A 19,356-nucleotide genomic window follows, 5' to 3' on the forward strand; every position below is an offset into this window, starting at 1 on the left:
ATTTCCGTTCAGGATCACCAGATAGGTTGGCACTTAAAAAATAAAGAGTGCGTAATTTGCGATTTTTATTTGAGACTCATAATTATGAAAATCAAAGTTCTCAGCAATTTATTTTAAACCGGAAAGAAAACGTCCAAAACACAGAAAATATAGTGACCGTTTTTTATTTGACAATATATGTAAAAGATAAAAGTGAAACCACAAAAAACTAGTTATGACAGCATTAGTTTCTAATGGTATAGCTTGAGCTTCACACAGTACTCTATATATTAAAAGTATAACTCAAATAACTACAAAAAATATGTTTTAGGATTTTTTTATTTAACAGAATGTATGTTTACAACAGAATGTATGTTGTGTATGTTACAAAATGAGGGAGCTTGAGGGGGTTACTACAACATCTGGCTTTGGCTTGCCGCAGCCAGTTTTTTACAACGAGTTCGGCATCATGCTCGGTCTTCTCAGGGAAGGATTTCTGTCTAACTGCACCTAAAAAAACGTGGAAAAAAATTTCACTGTAGCATCCTTTGCAAAAGAATTTTAAATATGTAATCAGCTTCACAGGAATCAAAGTGATCAAGGGAGGAAAAATAAATTTTTTTTTCTCACAAAAAATATAAGAAATAGGACATTCCCTAGAAGCATACTTCCTTTTAGTCACATTTGCAGCCTTTACATTAAAAAAATCATTTTGAAAGATTAAATGATAGATATGAATAAAAAAAATCAAAGTTAAAATATATATTTATATAAATATAAGAAAAGTACGAGATGTTTCTATTGATTTGAAAAATGATATAGGGGAAACAGAAGCGTTTTCAGCCCAGCCTTAACCAAAAACTTATTATGAAAAATACAGTTTCTAAAGTTTCACATGAGTAATTTTTGGAATAAAGAACACTTTAATTGCTGAAGTGTTTTAACATTACTTGAGGACCTTACATTGTAAGATTGATATTAACAGAAAGAGTGCAGTTCTTCTGATTTTCTCTTAACGGCATACATCAATCTAACTTAAAGTTTCACATCTAAGCCTGATCAAGACACATTCCAACAGACATCACTGAATTTCAATTTACAAACTACGTAGGCCAAAGTCGATTTCTGATAATTCAGCATGCTAGATAGGGTCATGTATAAACTGGGCATATCAGTGAAAATTTAAGTTAACCTATTTTTTTTTAAATAAAACTCCAAATTGTGTGACACTTTGTGCGCAACAGATGCCTATGCTCTTCGCCACCTAATATTGGTGAGGGGCATAACTTATGAATTAGGACTGCAAATGTCTGAAGTTGAAGCTGTCTCTTAATTGCTTTCTGGTAAATAATATATTTTATAACTTTATCAAATCTGATCTTCCATGCCTGTACAATTTAGAGGTAAATTAAAATTTCAAAAGTTCTGTTTTGATTATGATAGTAAAAGCATAGTAGCGCTAACTATGCTTTTGAGTAAGAATCCCAGACAACTTTTTTAATTTAAAGATTAGAAAGACCTCCCTAAAAGCACCTCTCCTGTAGCAATATGGCAAAAAATAACCTTTTTTGCATGTATGAAATACTATATCAACAATATAATTGTTTATAATATTCTATACTTCAAACTGTGTGTTAAGAGATTGCAGAATGGAGAATTTAAAAATATGTTAAAGTTTAAAATTAAAATTAATAATAATAATAATAAATAAATATTATGAAAGTATAAAACCCTCACAAATTTCTTTTCTTCAGATTATAAAGTATTTTCTAGAGATGTTTTAACAAAATGTTTAAATTACCCGATCCAATTTTAAAATATCCTTCATAGCATGAAAAGTATTTTTTGTGCCTAAAAAACCTGAATTTAATAATTTTCCCCTCACAAAGTTGTTGAATTCTTAGCATAATACAGTTATTGTTTTATAGATTTTCCATATTTTAATTGCCTTACACGCAAATATTCATTCAACATTGACTGATAAATAAAAAAAGATAAATTTATTTTCTCACAACATGCGATTAGCATTTTTTATTATCGCAGAAATAAAAATTGTCACTTTGAAAAATTTCATCAGGATGTAAAATCCGAATGGAATAAGATACTGAAATACAGTCGAACCTCCATTTATCGAACTTCCACATATCAAAATTTTCTATACATCGAAATCCCAGCAAATTTCTATGTTCATTACATAGAAAAATTGTGTCTATGTATCGAAAATTTTTTCGAGACATTCGTAGATTTTTTTTTTCAATTTTAGGCTGTTTGTCTCAAAAAAAAAAAAAATTAAAAATTAGGGAAGAACATTATGTTTACTGAAGGTTGCTACGGAACTGGAGTTGAGGGCTGTGTAAATAGGTCGCTGTTCCATTCTGGAGTTCTTAAATTCCCTCAAGTTTATTTCAGATCTAAGTCGTAACCAGTAACACTATAAAATCAATTTCAAGTTATCCCTTTAATCTGTTGATTATCATTCCTCGTCTTTTTGGTTTCAGTACAAATCATCCAAGTTAAGTAGATTGATTTTTTACTTACCGAAACTGTGTTATAAGAGACCTTGAAATTATGTAAATCAAGGAATGTGCTATCATCTGAAAAATTAAATTTTGGTACTGGGATTTTAAACTATTCATATTAGCTGAGACTTGTTGATTCTCTTAGAAGGCTTAATCTGCTTTGCGCCCAGAGTTCGGGGATCTGTAACTCAGTTCCTGATCTTGTAAAAATGATCGCTTATATAAATCTAAATTATTTTTGAGCTATAATAATCATTTTAAACACTAGCATAAAAATAATTATTTTTTACTTAATAAGATAGTTTTAAGCACTATGTCATGCCTCATGCTCTTGAACGCTCGACTGTGAAATGCGGAGCAAAATAACTTTTTTTGCAGAGCTACGGAGTTTTGCAATCTCACTGCCTCATAAGGAAGTTCAACATTTAATTCAGCTAAAGTATGAAAACAATAATAAAAATTAAGTATAACATTGATGGAATTGTTGGTGAACGTGATGAAAATTATGTATGAAAGAACCTAACTAAACACCTAAGAGAATTACTAAAAGTAGGTATCAGCAAACTTAAAAAATACTGAATATTTCACGTTTGTTGAAAATCTTTGATCGAAAGAAGACATACTTTGTTTTAAGTAAAATTTAGAAATGATAGTTTAATAGCATAATCCAGCCTTCACATTTCCCATAAATAGTGAAAAAAATAATAATTTGGCGAGTTTTCCTCAAAGCAAAAATCCTGACTTGTCAACACCTACTTGTAGCATTCCCCACACAAATTGTAGGATTTATTACTTCCAAACAAGGTTAGGTTTATAAACATGACGGAAATACAATACCGGTTTAAACTAAAAAACTCCAATCGTTCAAATTTGCTTGTGAACAAAAGCTTACTGAAAAAACATACAAATTATAAATAGCAAAAGCTGTCATAAATCCTGCTGAAATTTTAAATGAGTAATCGGCTGGTCTAAACTTGATAAGAATTAAAAGTAAAATGAAATGACAAGTTTAAAATCTGATTTTCAATGCATACTCAAAAATTTTTGTGTTTTCCTCCCTTTTCTTCTTTAAAAATTCAAGCTAGCATATATTTTTGACATAGCCCAAATGCATTAATTTGGCTTACATGCTAAGTGGGATGTATACATAAGATTTTCAATAAGAGCTAACCACATATATACAAGTGCATGATATTCTTTTTTAATGTTATTTTCACAATTATTTACTATCTAGTCAGTCCAATTAACTTAAAAGTATTTATAATTAATGCACTTATTAAAAAAAACAATCATTTTCACCTCTAACTGCTTTTTGTCAAATATTAAATATATTTAAGTATTATCTATGCTTACCTATTTGACCCCTAAAAGTAAATTGAAAATGAATATTTACCTTGAAAATAAATAAGAGGGGAAGTAATTATTCTGCTGCTGAATACTTGATATAAAGCCATTCAATAAAACTTGGGAAATATGATAGGTTACGGTTACTAAGATATGGTAAACATTTTTGACTAGAGGTGCAAGAGCTTACACTATGAAAGACTGTTACTAGTCAAAAACCTGATAAGCTTTTAAAAAAAAATCCTATTTTCGAAGTTTATTAATAAAAATAAAAATGTTGTACTCAAAACTCACATTATTTCTTGATGTCAGCTGCCATATATCCTTATACACTCTTTGACAGGCAGCTATAAAAAAACATAAGAATAAACGACAGCTATATTTGCTAATACATTTAACCAGAGCTCTAAGTAAAGTCAACAAACAAGAATACTATTTTGAAATTGTCGACTAAAATTATTTTAAGGAAATATAACCGGTTTTAAAATTGGGGACAAATATTATTAATGGAGCTAATATTTTGAATAATAAAAACAAGTTATTGCTAGAAGCTAAACTAAGTTACAGTTAAGCTATATATGCAAAACAGTTTTGCTTAATTTGAATTCCGAAATAAAGCCATATGAAACACATGAAATCATCTGGCAATCTACAGGCAAAAAAGAAATTATTCAAGCAAACTTTGTTTCGATAAAGGTAAAAAATCCTACAATAATTATCAGAATAATCATTCTGCACAGGTATATTTCAAGCCTTGTGTTGAAACACAAAAGTTATTTTTTTCCTTTTTTTTGTATAGAGATCTCAAAGAAATGTTTTTAAATTTTAAACCATTTCTTTAAACAGCTTCTCAAAATAGTTAACAATAATCAGTGCAAATGTAAATCATGCTGTGCAACAAACATGTCTAGAAAGATGGCATCAAATTTATAGAGCTCGTAGAACATTTTCAGTGTCGAAAAGTAAGATACTTTCGAAAAAAGGAGGAAAAAGTAGAATTAATACTTGATTACAAAACCAAGGACAAAATCAAAACAATTAAAAAGTGAACACATAAGTATGTTATTATATGTGCACTGCATCTTACTTGAAGTTTTGCTACGAGAAAACTACATACATTTATAAAAATCAGAATGTCCCGAAGGGAGGTATTAGTCAAAATTCCATATTCAGCAAATTTTAGCTGATGATTTGGCAAATCTGGAGATATAATTGCAAGTTTTTAAATACCCAAATATTCCTTGCAATTAATTGTAGTGGGGAAAGGGACACATGGGAACAATTTTTTTGCATTTCTTTATTTTTCAAAAAAAAATATTATCAATTTCGCAGCACCAAAATATCTCCAAGATGAAATAGGTAGCCTTTTCTTTGTGACATGGACTTTTTAAAAAAATGTCTTTAATTGCTTACATGTGCCCTTTTTGGGGAGAACATATAAACAGACCTCGGACACACATGAACATGATTAAAAAATGCAGAACATGCATCATATTTTAAAGAACAATATAACGATTTGCAATAATGAAGTTTGACTAAATAATTTAAATTATGTTTTCCCAAGTAAATGAAAAAGATGAAATTACATAAAACAGCTGCTCAAACAAAGAAGTTTCGACCAGAGAAACATAAATCTCATTGTTCCAAATGTTTGTCCAAGAGATCGAATACTGGGACTGCTATTATTTAAGATTTTTTCAAGATTAATGTTATGTAAAACATGCCATGTTCACAAGTCTCCCCCCTCCAAGTGTTAATTACCGTATTTCACCAGTCGGTAAAATTTGAAGTTCCTATCAGAAAACTAAGAGGGTCCCTGATAACAATAATGGCAGTGTTTTACTTCATACGAAATTTATACTGAACGAAATATACACCAATATTTTGAAAATTGGGATTGAAGACAGGAGTCTGGTAAAGAAAACACAGTCATTTAGAATGCTTATAATCAATATTTCACAAAAGATCATGCATTTAATTTACTGCATTTTAATTTGATGTAAAATATTCCTTCAATGAGAAGAACAAATAGTATATTTGTAGTTATTCTGTCTAGAAGTTTTTACTAAAAAAAAAGGTACAATTGATCCAGGTTTCAGGCTTCAGGGCAGCCGTGAGCTAAAACAAGCCACTTGTCGGTTTGATCGCAGGGCCCCCGTCCTCCTCATTTAGCTTGTTAAATTTGTCTACTGCGATTCCAAGCCGGGCCCCTTCAAAGGAGGGGTCGCTAGTTTCCGACTAAGCTGACATGGAATCTCGTCGGCACTGCCAGGGTGGTAAAATGGATAAATTTACCAGGTATTCAGGAAAAGACTAAAGAGGAATACAATTCGCAACGAATTAACAAAATTATGAATTTTATTTAATATATAGATTGAAGCAAAACTAACGCTTTAGTGATACACTGAATATTCAGTACACTACCTATTCAGCAGACAAACCGAATATTCAAAATACAAAAGAGTCTTAAAAGTTTTGAGTTCTGCTCTACTTGAGGTGCTTAATGTTTTTAGTTAAATTTTTAGTTAGAATGAAATGATTTTCATTAACGTCTGAAAATTTAAATATTTTGCTACGTTGTAATCCGAGGAAGCATGAGCCCCAACTACATCTGATTTTCGAGACTCTACGGTACTTAAAATAAGTTTAACAGAGTAAAATTTAAAGTAGAATTTTAACAAATTTAAATATACAATAGGAGGTCAGGGCTACAAAATTCTTAAAAATTTTAACATGTCCTGCTGGGCACATTTCAAAAAAAAAAAAAAATGTCGGAATAAAAATTTTAAATGCCCAGTTTTTTTATAATTTTATAATAATAAAAATATTTGAATTTGTCGTATAGCATTAATCAGACAAAAAATTACACCTGGGTCAAGAACTGTTTCAATATAAAACATAAAATAAAAGTTAGAATAAATAGTAGGGGAATGTGGGGAAAAGCAAAATGGTTAAGATGACTGAGTTTTTTCAAAATGAACAAATAGGAAATTTGTTTTGAAAATTACAATATATAAAGAAATAACATTACACATAAAATAACACTTGCGTTAAAACATTATTTGTTATTATTGGCAGTAAAATTTAGCCTTCGAGAAAAAGTAGAAGTTTTTCACGTTTTTTTTTTTTTTTTATGGGACAAAGTGAAAAATGAAATATTTCTATTTGATTGTGAGAAAGTTTTTCGAACAAAATAATAATCAAATAAATAATAATTCACTAAATCAAAAGATAATGAAACAATAAACTAATAAATAAATTAATTTATTAATTGATACAAAAAATAAATAAATGAGTGAATAAAATAGAGAGCGAACGCATAAGAAAATAAGTGAAAGAGTGAATTAATAAGTGAATTATTAAATTAAGGAAAAATTAGTTAATTAATGAATACTTAAGTGATTTGGTAAATGATTGAATAAGTAAACGAAATGAATTATTTCACTTGCCCCGCATGCACTTGACTAATTGTGAAAAATATAAAAAATACAAATGAGCTGAATATTAATTAAATAAATACTGCACAGAATATTCGGAGTTCCCAATTACACTTATTGATTTGCTTTTGTTTTAGGAATGATATTCATTTTATTTGCATTAAGTAATCAACTATTAACATAAAGAAAGGATTCAATGCCAACACAACGTAAAAAAAAAAAAAACGACTAAGGTATATTTGAGATAGGAGTTTGAAACTTTATTTTGGTCGTTTAAGACATCGACAGTCGATCGAATTAAAACATACGGTTTGATAAAATCTGTCAAATAAAAATTGTTACCAACTGTATGAATAATTTAGAATATATGCATACAGGCTGGCTTAAATAAACATCAAGTTTAAAAAGCTTACCATTGAGCTTGAAACATGTGCTACGCTACAAAGAAATGCTTTGACGCGAAACGTGATAGTAAAAAATATAAACACCCGTGCATTCTTCTGAATTACAATTGAAATAAAATTGCATTTGAATAAATATTAAACTGATAAATACCTTTTCTCTGCTGTTCTAACGTGCAGCTTACTTCGTCAATCCATCATGGCTCCCTGCTTCGTTTTCTTCTCCGTGTTTGGCGCCGAACCGTTACGTACTACCGCGCATGCGCTGGGTGTCCGGATTGAAACAAGTATCCATCAAACAAGCGTTTGCAAGAGTAGTTTACGGTGCTTACCGCAAGTGAGCATGCTATCTGGGTACTGATTAAAAAAAATCATATTTATAAGGTCTTATTAACTTTCAAAATATAAGTTACAGATAATATGTATCACTAGCGCAGCCAGAAATACCTACAAGAGGGGGGGGGGTGATAAAAAAACTCCTAGTGGAAAGGAGTTTTTGATCAAAAATACCTTCTGGTTGAGTTTCTTTTATGCAGTCCTTGGGAAGGAGCCAATGTTACAAATTCTGTAAATAGTAATTATTGTAGTAACGTAACCTGTAAATAGTTTCTCGTAATGAATAAACAACCCCTTAACATATGGCTAAAGTATACAACCCCCTATTCTTTTTTTCTTATTTCATTCACTGATTTTATCAATGAAAGTGTAGTTGTAGAACGTTGTAGCATTTTCTGGAATCTTTGAGATTTCTTTTCGGTGTGTATATAAGCCGTTAGCGATGGATAAATAGGGAGTTTCGATTGAGAATTTGTGCTGTGAGTGGATTAGCTCTGTTTATTGCGAGGCATTTCGCTGTGTTGTTTTCGTATTTGGAAGTAAATACGTGTGTAAACGTTGAGTTTACGGTGTTGTGTGATAATTGCTTAATTGCTGATGAATAATTTAGCAGTTGTTGACGATCTTTCCTGTACATAGTGTAAATAAATGTCCTGTGTTTTTATCAAGAACTGTGTCTTCATTTCAAGAAAATGGAAGTCGCACCGAATCCGTTACAATATATATATATATATATATATATATATATATATATATATATATATATATATATATATATATATATATATATATATATATATATATATATATAGATAGATAGATAGATAGATAGATAGATAGATAGATAGATAGATAGACAGATAGATATTATATATATATATATTAGGGTGGTCCTTATTTTTTTATTTTTGAAGTTGTAGATATTTTACACGACGCCCCCTCAATTTGTTCCATTATACAAATAAATGATCCATGCAAAATTTTAAGTCAATCCATGAATATTAACACGTGCCCCTAGGGCACCCTTTTTTGAGTTTTGAAGAAAAAATTGCGATTTTTCTCATTTTTATGTAAAAATATTCCTAGGTTTCATATTTAAAGTAATTTTGAACCTTCAATAGATGTTGCTACTTCCAGACCAGCCATTCATTCTGTAAAATTTTACATATTACATAGGGTACATGTACACCAATGGCCATGGGACAGGCATACCGCTATTCGCCTCGTTTCAAACCAAGCGGCAGGGGAACATTTCTTTCCACCAAGGTGGACACAAGGGATTCTAAAGGCCATTAATGAATGGCGTAGGACATTAATGAATGATTTTTGACAACAACAAATTACCTTCTCCAGGCTTTGGGGGTGTTGATTTAGAAAACTTTCTGTGTATGTAATAGGTGTGGCAAATAGGGTCACTAGGTTTCCATGCTATAAATATAAGTAATGTCAATTATATTTTAATTCGCTGTTCTTTAGTTATATACTTAAATGCTTATGCATTCTTATAAATTAAATTTTGAAAAATCCTCGATTACCTTACCATAAAAATAAACTTTATTTTTCATATCTAAAATATAAATTTAAAAAAAATTCCAGATCGGAATAATGTAAAAATCTATACTTTAAACTGTCTTCTATTTCAGTACATAGTCCGTTATTATCATCAAATTCCTCTTGCAATTCACAAGATTTAGAAACCGAAATGAGTATATATCCTAATCTGTTGAACCTTTTTTCTATATCTGGACTACCACAACGCAAAAAAGCTAGACAACTATTAAGATCTGCTCGCATTTCATCAATGTTCGACAAATGCCATATTAGGGACAAAGATGCTGCTCATTTATTAACAGCCTATGTAGATGCAGTAAATTTAAATCCAAATAACCTTATGATCAATCGTACATCCCTTAAGAGAGCAAGAGAAAATCTTCGAGAGGTAAAATCAGATTTCATGAATTTAAATTTAGATTTTTTAGTTATTCCCTGGGATACAAAGCTACGTCCAGATGTAACTGGGAAAAAACGCCGATAGGCTTACCATGATAGCTTCCAATTTTGAACAGCTACTCAGAATTTCTGAGATATTTCTTCAGTTGTATATGATATCTTAGATGATTGCTCTTCATTGCTAACTGTTCAAGCTGTAGTGTTTTATACAGCGGCTTTTAATACCGGCCGTATAAATTGTGCATGTAATTTTTTAGAGCAAAAGCTGAACGGTGAAATATTGCGTTTGTATTGCTATCATCATGCACTTGAAATCGTACTGCAGAGTGTCTTTAAAGAAGTTCTTGCCTTTCTTAGTTCTGGACTCGATATTCCATTATTTAAGTGCTTCAAAATTCAGAAATTACACATACCACTGAAATTCTAAAAGAAGAATTTGATGACATATTATTGTTCGTAGAAAGCGGAATTAAGAAATATTACAGAGAATTCTCATAACGTGTAATAATATTTCTTGGTGAAGGCCTCCCTCCTACAGGGATATGTTTTCGGCAACCTGGAGCTTATCTGTGAGCCAGATGGGTGGCAAAAGGAATTTATTGTTTGAATATTTGTATATTTAGGAAATAATTTAAATTGACCTTACATGAAGAGATTGCCCGTAAATGCTGTTTTACAGTTAAATGTTGTATTAAGATATAGTTTTTAGCAGCAACCCGTTCTAGGCCTTTTAAATTAATATAAAGTCTAGTAAAGTAAGACAAAACAACGTTAGAAGAAGCACAAATTTGTAAATTACAGAGCTGTAATTTACAAATTTGTGCTTCTTCTAACGTTGTTTTGTCTTACTTTACTGTTCAGCACAAAGGTATTTATTTATCTTATAAAGTCTAGTGTCTAAAAAACCTGCAGCGTACAAAATGATGACAAACATGCAGCAGAAGCAGTGATTGAAAAATTCATAAATAACTTATGGTACTTAGGGGATGAACTAGTAGCTTCGTATTGGATGAAGGAATTAAATTTGAAGATAGGAAAAGACTACTTCAAAAAAAAATGCTTGCTGAATAGGAAGACGTGTCTGATGACTGTATAAAAAATTTCAAATAACAGTAAATGATTTGGAATACTTTCTTAGTAAAGAATCAATTACAAGTCTTTATAGAATCAATTACAAGTCAATAAAACTGTTTCATAAGTTACAAACACCAAAAGATGTTTTCATATTTGATCCTGATTCATGGCAAAATGAAGGAAGCTATTTAAAGGGAAGATATATCGTTAAAATGCTGAAAGTTGTGAATGATACAACTGAAAGAGGATCACAATTAATCGAAGAATTTCACAATCAATTTATCAAATATAAGTCACAAAAGCAATTTAGTATTTTACAGACACTCCAAGACTATCGGAAAAAAATGCACACGATTGAGATACATTGAGAAAAGCGTACGATTAAGGTAAAGTTTCTAAAGCAATATTTCATTCTTATTCAATGTAAAATCTTTAGACGATATGAAGTAATTAAAAAGATTAATTTTAGTGCTTCCTCGCTGTAAAAATATTTTTCAACCATAGGAGAAACGATGTACGGGGTCTGAAGTAAAAACTCGGAGATTTGTGGGAAAAATTATCAAAAGTGTTAAAGTTCAACGTCCTAGGGGCACGTGTTATTATTGACTGATCGAGTTCAAATTTTGCACCGATTACTTTTTATTATGGTGTCACAAAACTAGGGGGCGTCACTTGTTGAATTCCGAAAAAAAAAATTCCATATAAATAAGGACCACCCTATATATATATATATATATATATATATATATATATATATATATATTGCAGGAAACTGCTTTTATAACCAGCATAGGCGAAAAATTGGTAAATTATTTCATTTCTACAAGTTATGTTTTAAAGCTTTCGTGCAAAGTTTCATTACTAAGAGAACAAACCGACACGTTAAGAAACAAATAAATAAATAAATAAATGAACAAATAAATAAATATCAAAAGAAGTTTGGTGTGTACGTATGTATACATAATAATTTACGTCTTTTTTATGCATTTAATACACTGGCTTCAAAAAGTTAAAGGCATTAATACTCCATTGAACATGTTTTTCTTAAAATAAATGTGACGATTTTTAGAAAACACGAGTTTTTGAAATATTTCTGAAACTTAAGCTGTTTTTTTGTTAAATAACTATTTAACTAGGGTTCAAGGTTCCCTTAATCAAAGCATTATTGCTTTTATATTTGGCATTTTTTGCACTTCATATATTTGGTGAACTTCAAAATAAGTGCCTAGGATAAATTTTATACATTAGTAGCTAACAGTTAAATAGTTTTAACATTTCTTTGTTTTTTGAGGAATTTAGCTGTTCAACGGTAAATGTCGTAACTCCAAAGCATTAACATTGCTGTACGTACAAAAATAGCTCTTCTTTACCCAAAAAATTATTTACATTTTAAAAAAGCAAAAAAACGCTTAGATTTTAGCAACTGGCGAACTTAAAGGTGACTTGGACTGTTTTTACTTTAAAAATGTATGGCCTACGGCTGCTTTAGTGGTATTGACCCGAACAATGAAAATTTGCGGTTAATCCGCTATTACATTGAAAAGTCCTCATTAGTGAACTAGATGTGCATTAAATTCATTTGAAGCGGATCTGTTAAAAATTACAGAGACAAGAAAAACGTATCCTAGTTCTACGTTTCCTTACCAAGGTCAGATTTATATAATGACAGGAATTAAGACGCATACTCAAAGCTCGTTTCCACAGAGGACGACAAAGTTCGAAGGTTAGCTTTAACAGTACGTACGTTGGGTACAATAGAGCGAGACGTGAATCGACAAAAAAGAACCTTGAGTTCTTAGTAATTCAGGTCACTATTCATGCAAACTGATAGGTTCATCAAGTAATCAGACCGATCCATCAAACAGCAGAGCAACTTCTGACATTCGGAAAGTCACCAGATTCCTCTTCCTTTTTTTTTTCAATGGTTTCCCTTACCGCGAAAACTGCGAAATCCTGTTCGGGACTTGTTTGATCTACTGATTGCAGAGTAAGTAGCGGTATCACGCCCCCACCTAAGCAGGAACTTTTTTCAACGAAAATGAAAAATAATGCCCCAAGCCTCTCTTAATGTAGATCCAGATGCTGTGTAAAATCTATCTCGGGCAAATACTACGAATTGAATTTTTTATTGCAAAGAAAAAAAAAATTGCGTCACGGGACGTTCGGCAGAAGTGATAACTTTTACAGGATTAAATTATTATCATTATTTAATCCTATGAAAGTAACAATTGGCTTATGGTAGCTATAATAAGCAACGACATTTTTGCATTGTATGTTATCTAAAAATCTTGCAAAGACTGCATCAAGTACAGTTCCGTGACTTGTGGCTTCTTCTGGCTTATTAATCATTTGAAATTTCAATTTGGATTGTAGAAACGATACTAAATTTTTAGCTCGATAAGAAGCAAAACTAACATTAAAATCTCCGGTTAAAATTAAAGGAATTGTATAATAATCTTCATTAACTAAAGCAGAACCTTCTTGTATATAATTTAAAAACTGTTTATGAATAAATTGAATAATATTTGAAATACTTTTGTTTGAGAGATATATATAGGTTGGCAATAATTTGTTGCTTTGCTTCAACAAGACGACCTCAAAAGTCCTCTAAATGAAAAATAATTTTATTAATTGATCACCATTCATACTATTTTTCACCGACTTCAAAAAAGCAGGTTATGATTTCGTATTGTGACTTTTTATGTATGTTTTTGAATTATTCCAACACTACTGGCTCGATTTGGAATTTTTTTTTTTCGGAAGGGTATACTTCCCAGATGGTCCCATTGTAATTTGGTCTGGATCTGATAAGGGGGAGAAATCCAAGAAACTTTAAATTTCATACGTCACGTTCACGTGGTTTTGCTGTGATCGGTGTATTTGCACACCTAAGTTTATGGCTTTCTCTTGAACGATATTTAATTCTTGCGGCACATAGATGATTAATTTTCGCGCCGCCTGTTAATGTTTTTATAATAGGTATTACTAATGTGATTATTACTGAGTAGCAAAGCAGTAAATTAAATATATTTTGCTACTATAATAGTTGAATCAACTACCGTAATATTTTATTTACTAATAAATAACTTTATTTAGGCAATAAAATATATAGTTTTTTATTTAATATTGCAGATTTCAAATATAATTAGTGTTCAATTGAGGGAGAATTGAATACAGAACAACCCTCCCACCCAAAAAAAAATTAATTTATATTCTTTAACTAACATTAACACTATATATACATTGTAACTGTGTATGATTTCTGAAGTTTGACCAATATTCTAGATTTACTATTTCACGATGCTGCCAGTTCAATTTGAAATTAGGGTTATATTAATTAGCAGGCTTCAAAAAAGGAGGAGGTTCTGAACTCGTCGGATTTGTTTTTTCTTTGTACAATGATCCATAAATACTCGAAGACACCTGTACCCAGGGGCGTGCAAAGGGAGGGGGGAGGGACACTTGTTGGCCCTGGCCCGAGCCTGAAGGGGGCCCAATATTTTTATAACTAAGGGTGAAATATAGGGGCAAACAATATGGAGAGGGGCCCGGAAAGGTCATTTGTGATGGGCTCCAAAATTTCTGTGCACGCCCCAGCCTGTACCGATAAGGATTTTCTTTTTTGAAACGGTATACTTCCTCGGCGGTCTAATGGTAATCAAGTTCAGGTTTGATGAAACTGAGGGATCTCTTCAAATATCATACTCGCATTTAAATCGATTTGTATTTTATTAACTTTGTATATCGTCTCACTTAGTGAACCGTTCGTTTTTATGCTTTTTTTGTTTTTGTTTAGTGGTGGTTTTGTTTAGAGGTGGTCTAACTTAGGTTCCAAATCTTTGATTTACCCAATTTGTTCTTTAGGGTAAAGTTAAGTGTAAAACAATAAATTTCATGCAATTTCCCTCACAAACGATAAAATATAAAACCCATTGTTAAACAAAGGCCATAAAACAAAGGTATATACTTTCTTTACCTATAGTTAAAGAAAGTACTAAAAAAATATATTATTAAGAGTAATGATAATGAAAATTTTGAATTAAGGATTATCTGAAGCTAATATAAAACTCATTCTAGTGGACTTTTTAATCTTAATCTATAGTGGGGTAAAATTTACAATTTTACAATTATAAACTTAAAGCGATTTTCCTTTTTTTATAAAAACTCGTGCATTTGCTTTCGGAAAGCAAACTTGAACTAATGATAAAGACAATTTTCTTTGTACATAGTTACGCATTTGAAAAAGCCTTTCTTCACAGTTGCCGGAAGTCTCTGAAACGCTCGCCGTGTTATTTACACCACTAAAAAGCAAAAAATAAATTACTTTTAAATTAAAAAAAAAATACCCATGAACTAAAAAGCAAAAAATAACTGATTACACTTACATTCTATTTCCTACCCAAACATAGAAATGAAATTTATTTTACAATTCCAGTACAAAAATCAACTAAACACCGAATTATAAAATAAACACTGATTAAAATTACTATACGATGAACTATTTTAAATACCTAACTAATTTTATACGATCTCTTAATTTTTAATAACCTTTTGAAGTCGGAGTCTCCTATAAACTACTACCTAACATAACTGAGTAGGTTTAGTTTTAAAGACTTGCGCGTTTTGTTAAATTAGTGTTTAACTCAGGATTTGGTGGGTTGTCAGTTACGTTAGAAAGTAGTTTACAGGAGGCCCCGACTTTAAAAGGTTACTAAAAATTAAGAGATCTTATATAATTTGTTAGGTATTTAAAATAGTTCATCTTATAGTAATTTAAATCAGTGTTTATTTTGTAATTCGGTGTTTAGTTTAGTTGATTTTTGTACTGGAATTGTAAAATAAATGTCATTTCTATGTTTGGGTAGGAAATAGAATGTAAGTGTAATCAGTTATTTTTTGCTTTTTTAGTTCATGGGTATTTTTTGAAGGCGTTTTTTTTTATTTAAAAGTAATTTAATTAACATAAGTTTTGATGTCGGCGCAAAAACGATTAAATGACGCGTCGTTTCCAAATATTTCGTTTATAAGAAAAAAAACTTAAACTTACGAAACATTTTAGATTTTACTCTGTGATGAACTAGTTAAATGTTTATTTATTATTTTTGTTTTCTCGGCCGTCCCCCAACCCCCGCGTTGCGGAGTCTGCGGGGATGAAGTTCAATATGTACACCTTATAACAGTTCAAAACATTAAATGAAGCAAGATATTTTTAGTACAACTAATCGCAAAAATGTTTTTGTTTTGAAAATAAATTTAAAGATTTAATAATGTTTTAAAATGTTAATTGTAAGTAAATGTTATCAACATAAACAAACTACAAGGTTAAGCTTAAATTTGAAAGATAAAATTGGCTTATTATTAGGACCAGGCTAGGATCTATATTTTGCCCTCCCCCTGCAAAAATCACCAGGGACCCTAACCGCACTTTATTGGATCCCTCCCCCCCCCCAATAACTAACTTTTTGACGAGTGATTGTTTTAAATTTAAAGTCAGTTTAGATTTTATTCTGTGATACACAAATTAAATGTTTATTTATTATTTTTTGTTTTCTCGGTCGTCCACAACCCTCGCGTTGCGGAGTCTGAGGGGATGAAGTTCGTTTAATATATGTACACTCTATCACAGTTCAAAACCATTAATGAAGCGAGATATTTTTAGTATAACTAATCGCAAAAATGTTTTAGTTTTGAAAGTAAATTTAACGATTAAATGCTGTTTTGAATATATATTGTTTACAATGTTACTGGTATTATATTGTATTGTTAAACTCGGCTTTTGTGAGGAGATTGCGTTAGGTTGCGACGATCATCCATCTTCTGTTAATTTCATTACTTTTTCTACTATCTCTTAACGCTTAAAGCTGATTCAAAGAGTAAATAAACAGAATTTCCCCGAGCACGCTTTTGTCGTATGCGCGAACGAAAGGAATGCCAGACGAGATTCGCGTCGTTACGCGTTATGTCATAAATTGGTTTACCCTCCCATAAGAAGTTATCACTTCAAAAACAGGGGCACACTTTGTTAATCAGGAAATTTGCCCCACTCCATCAGATCGAATACCCCACTGAAGTAACACACACCAAACTTGTTATAATAAGCAAAAAGTATTAACAATGAATTAAATTAATCGAAACAACAACTAATTAAATTAACTAAACAATTAATTAAGCATGAAGCATGAGCTATAAGATACAAATTTGTAACTTAGTTAAAATCTATTTTGATTTTAGAAACTAAATAGCCTGAAATTACTAAAGATTTGAGACTACGAAACGAAAAAAAAACCCTCAGTGGCACGTTTAGAACTAAGACAAACCACGCTAAGACAAAGTAGTAAGACACGGTAAGAACGTACGTAAATTTGAGCCGATGTCAATGCGTAAACTTGCCCCGTTGCCAAGTTTGGTATTTTTAACGTGCAGAATTATATAATAGCACTTCAGTTCATACAAATGCAATTCTCAAAACAGGATAAACTTCTGCTAATTTTTATATATTTGTTTTTTCCTTAACTAAGTATTATTTATTCACAATAAGCTTCAAAATGTTCAAAGGAAAATGTACTCAACTTGGGAGAAAACAGGTTAGTCTTCCTGCTTACTGGACCGAAGCTCGACTAATGCTCAAAAACTTGTGAGAATATTTGCTAGGGATTAGCATCAATCTGTTATGACTGTTGGCTCTCCAGTTATTATTCGTTGTGAAAAATGGGCACTGCGTAAATGTGTCCCATGCGTAAACGTGCCCCGGTCTACCCTACTAACAAGGATCAGGCGTTACAAAATGTCCCTCTTATCTTTCACTTTGAAATAAAGCTGTAATTACCTCTAAAAAATTCACTTTAAATGGCTGTAGTGTATGCGTAAAACTTTTTTATACACCAATGATTTTGAAAAAGTTAAAACTGGCACAGTCTATTGCGGAAACTGTGAGATACAGTTACTGGGGGAGGGGGGCATTTTTCACTTGTTTATATCCTTATGCATAATTGCTACAATAATTATTTATCTTTACATTGAAATATCTTTTATGAGTTTGTAATAGCAAGTAAAAGTTCATTTGTTTATTTATTTATTGTAAAAAATAAAAGTGGGAGAGTGACAAAACATCCACTGGTCCGAAATGCTTTTTTATAATTTTCTAATGTCCTGTAACTCTCGAGGTTTTTTTTTTTTTTTCTTCAAAAAAGAAAAATATTTTCAGAAATGTATCTCAAAAGGTTTTGCCGTTCGGTGGGTCAAAAAAGGTTGAGAAACGCTGATCTAGACGATGCAATAACTTTCCAATAGAAAAAGCCATTTTTTGGATCCCAAACTTAAATTTCGAATTAAAAAAAAAACTAGGCATCGATTTTTTTTTCGGAACGGTGTAAAAATCTTCCCAGTACTAACCAACGCTAACTAAAAATTTCAACGGAGTCGGTTTAGTCGTTTCCGAGTTTACCCCAAACATACGCATTTGGAGTTCGTTTTATTTGCATAAAGACTTTATTTATTTGTTCTTTTATTCGTTTATTTTATTCATTCATTTGATAAAAAATGTTTTTAAAAATCAAATCGAAAAGCGCTCTGTGGAATAATATTTTATCTCTTTGCCTACAAGGCGCAAAGTAAAAAATTTCCCTTTTTTTTTTTTTTGTTCTTCTGGAGACACAAATTTAACTGCCAAAAATTGAAAACAATATTCCAATGCTGGTTTTGTTGTAAAACACAGTTATTTCTTTTTATACTGTAATTTTCAAATCAAATTTCAATTTGTTTATTTTCAAAAAGTTAAATCCTCGTAACCATTTCACGTCCTGCACATTCCCCTACAAGTCGCCAAAAACTGAACGAGTTTTCATCTGTCAGACATTTAATTTCAGTCAAGAAAGAGATAAAAATATGTTTACTATTACTCTTCAATCAAAACCATAATTTCTGTAAGAATAAATAAATAAATAATAGTTTTCCTTTTTTAGGGAGCAAATGGAATTCCAATATTATTCTTCATCCACGTAATTCTTTTTTTCCTTTTCTTAAACATTTTTTGAAGAAATTCCATTGCTCTCGTCCTTCCTCCTCGACATTTATAAAAGGAATGAAAAGTGAAAGAGGAACACCTGTTGATTCTTGTTTTCTAGACTGGCTAGGAGCGTAAAATGGATCGATTGCGGTCAACAGATCTCGGCGCTTATCAATCATGCTGATCAATATTTCAATTGGAAGCCCTCAGGTAAGAATATTTTTCCCATAAGAAAAAAGAAAAAAGAACAAATTCTTAAACTTGGGCCAAAAATTTGATAAAAGACAAAAAACAGAAACATGAAAAAAAAC

General features: G+C 30.9%; 1 long non-coding RNA gene across 1 annotated transcript; it reads right to left on the reverse strand.

Moving 5' to 3' along the window:
- Nucleotides 1-434: 434 nt before the first annotated feature.
- On the reverse strand, nucleotides 435-7,915 carry LOC129218309 (uncharacterized). The gene is made up of 3 exons (XR_008580314.1): nucleotides 7,835-7,915; nucleotides 4,137-4,189; nucleotides 435-489 (listed from the first exon to the last, which is right to left on the reverse strand). It is a non-coding gene; the product is annotated as an uncharacterized LOC129218309 (long non-coding RNA).
- Between the last annotated feature and the right edge of the window lie 11,441 nt (nucleotides 7,916-19,356).

The sequence above is a fragment of the Uloborus diversus genome, chromosome 3 (genome assembly GCF_026930045.1).
Source record: "Uloborus diversus isolate 005 chromosome 3, Udiv.v.3.1, whole genome shotgun sequence".
Taxonomy (NCBI): Eukaryota; Metazoa; Arthropoda; class Arachnida; order Araneae; family Uloboridae; genus Uloborus; species Uloborus diversus.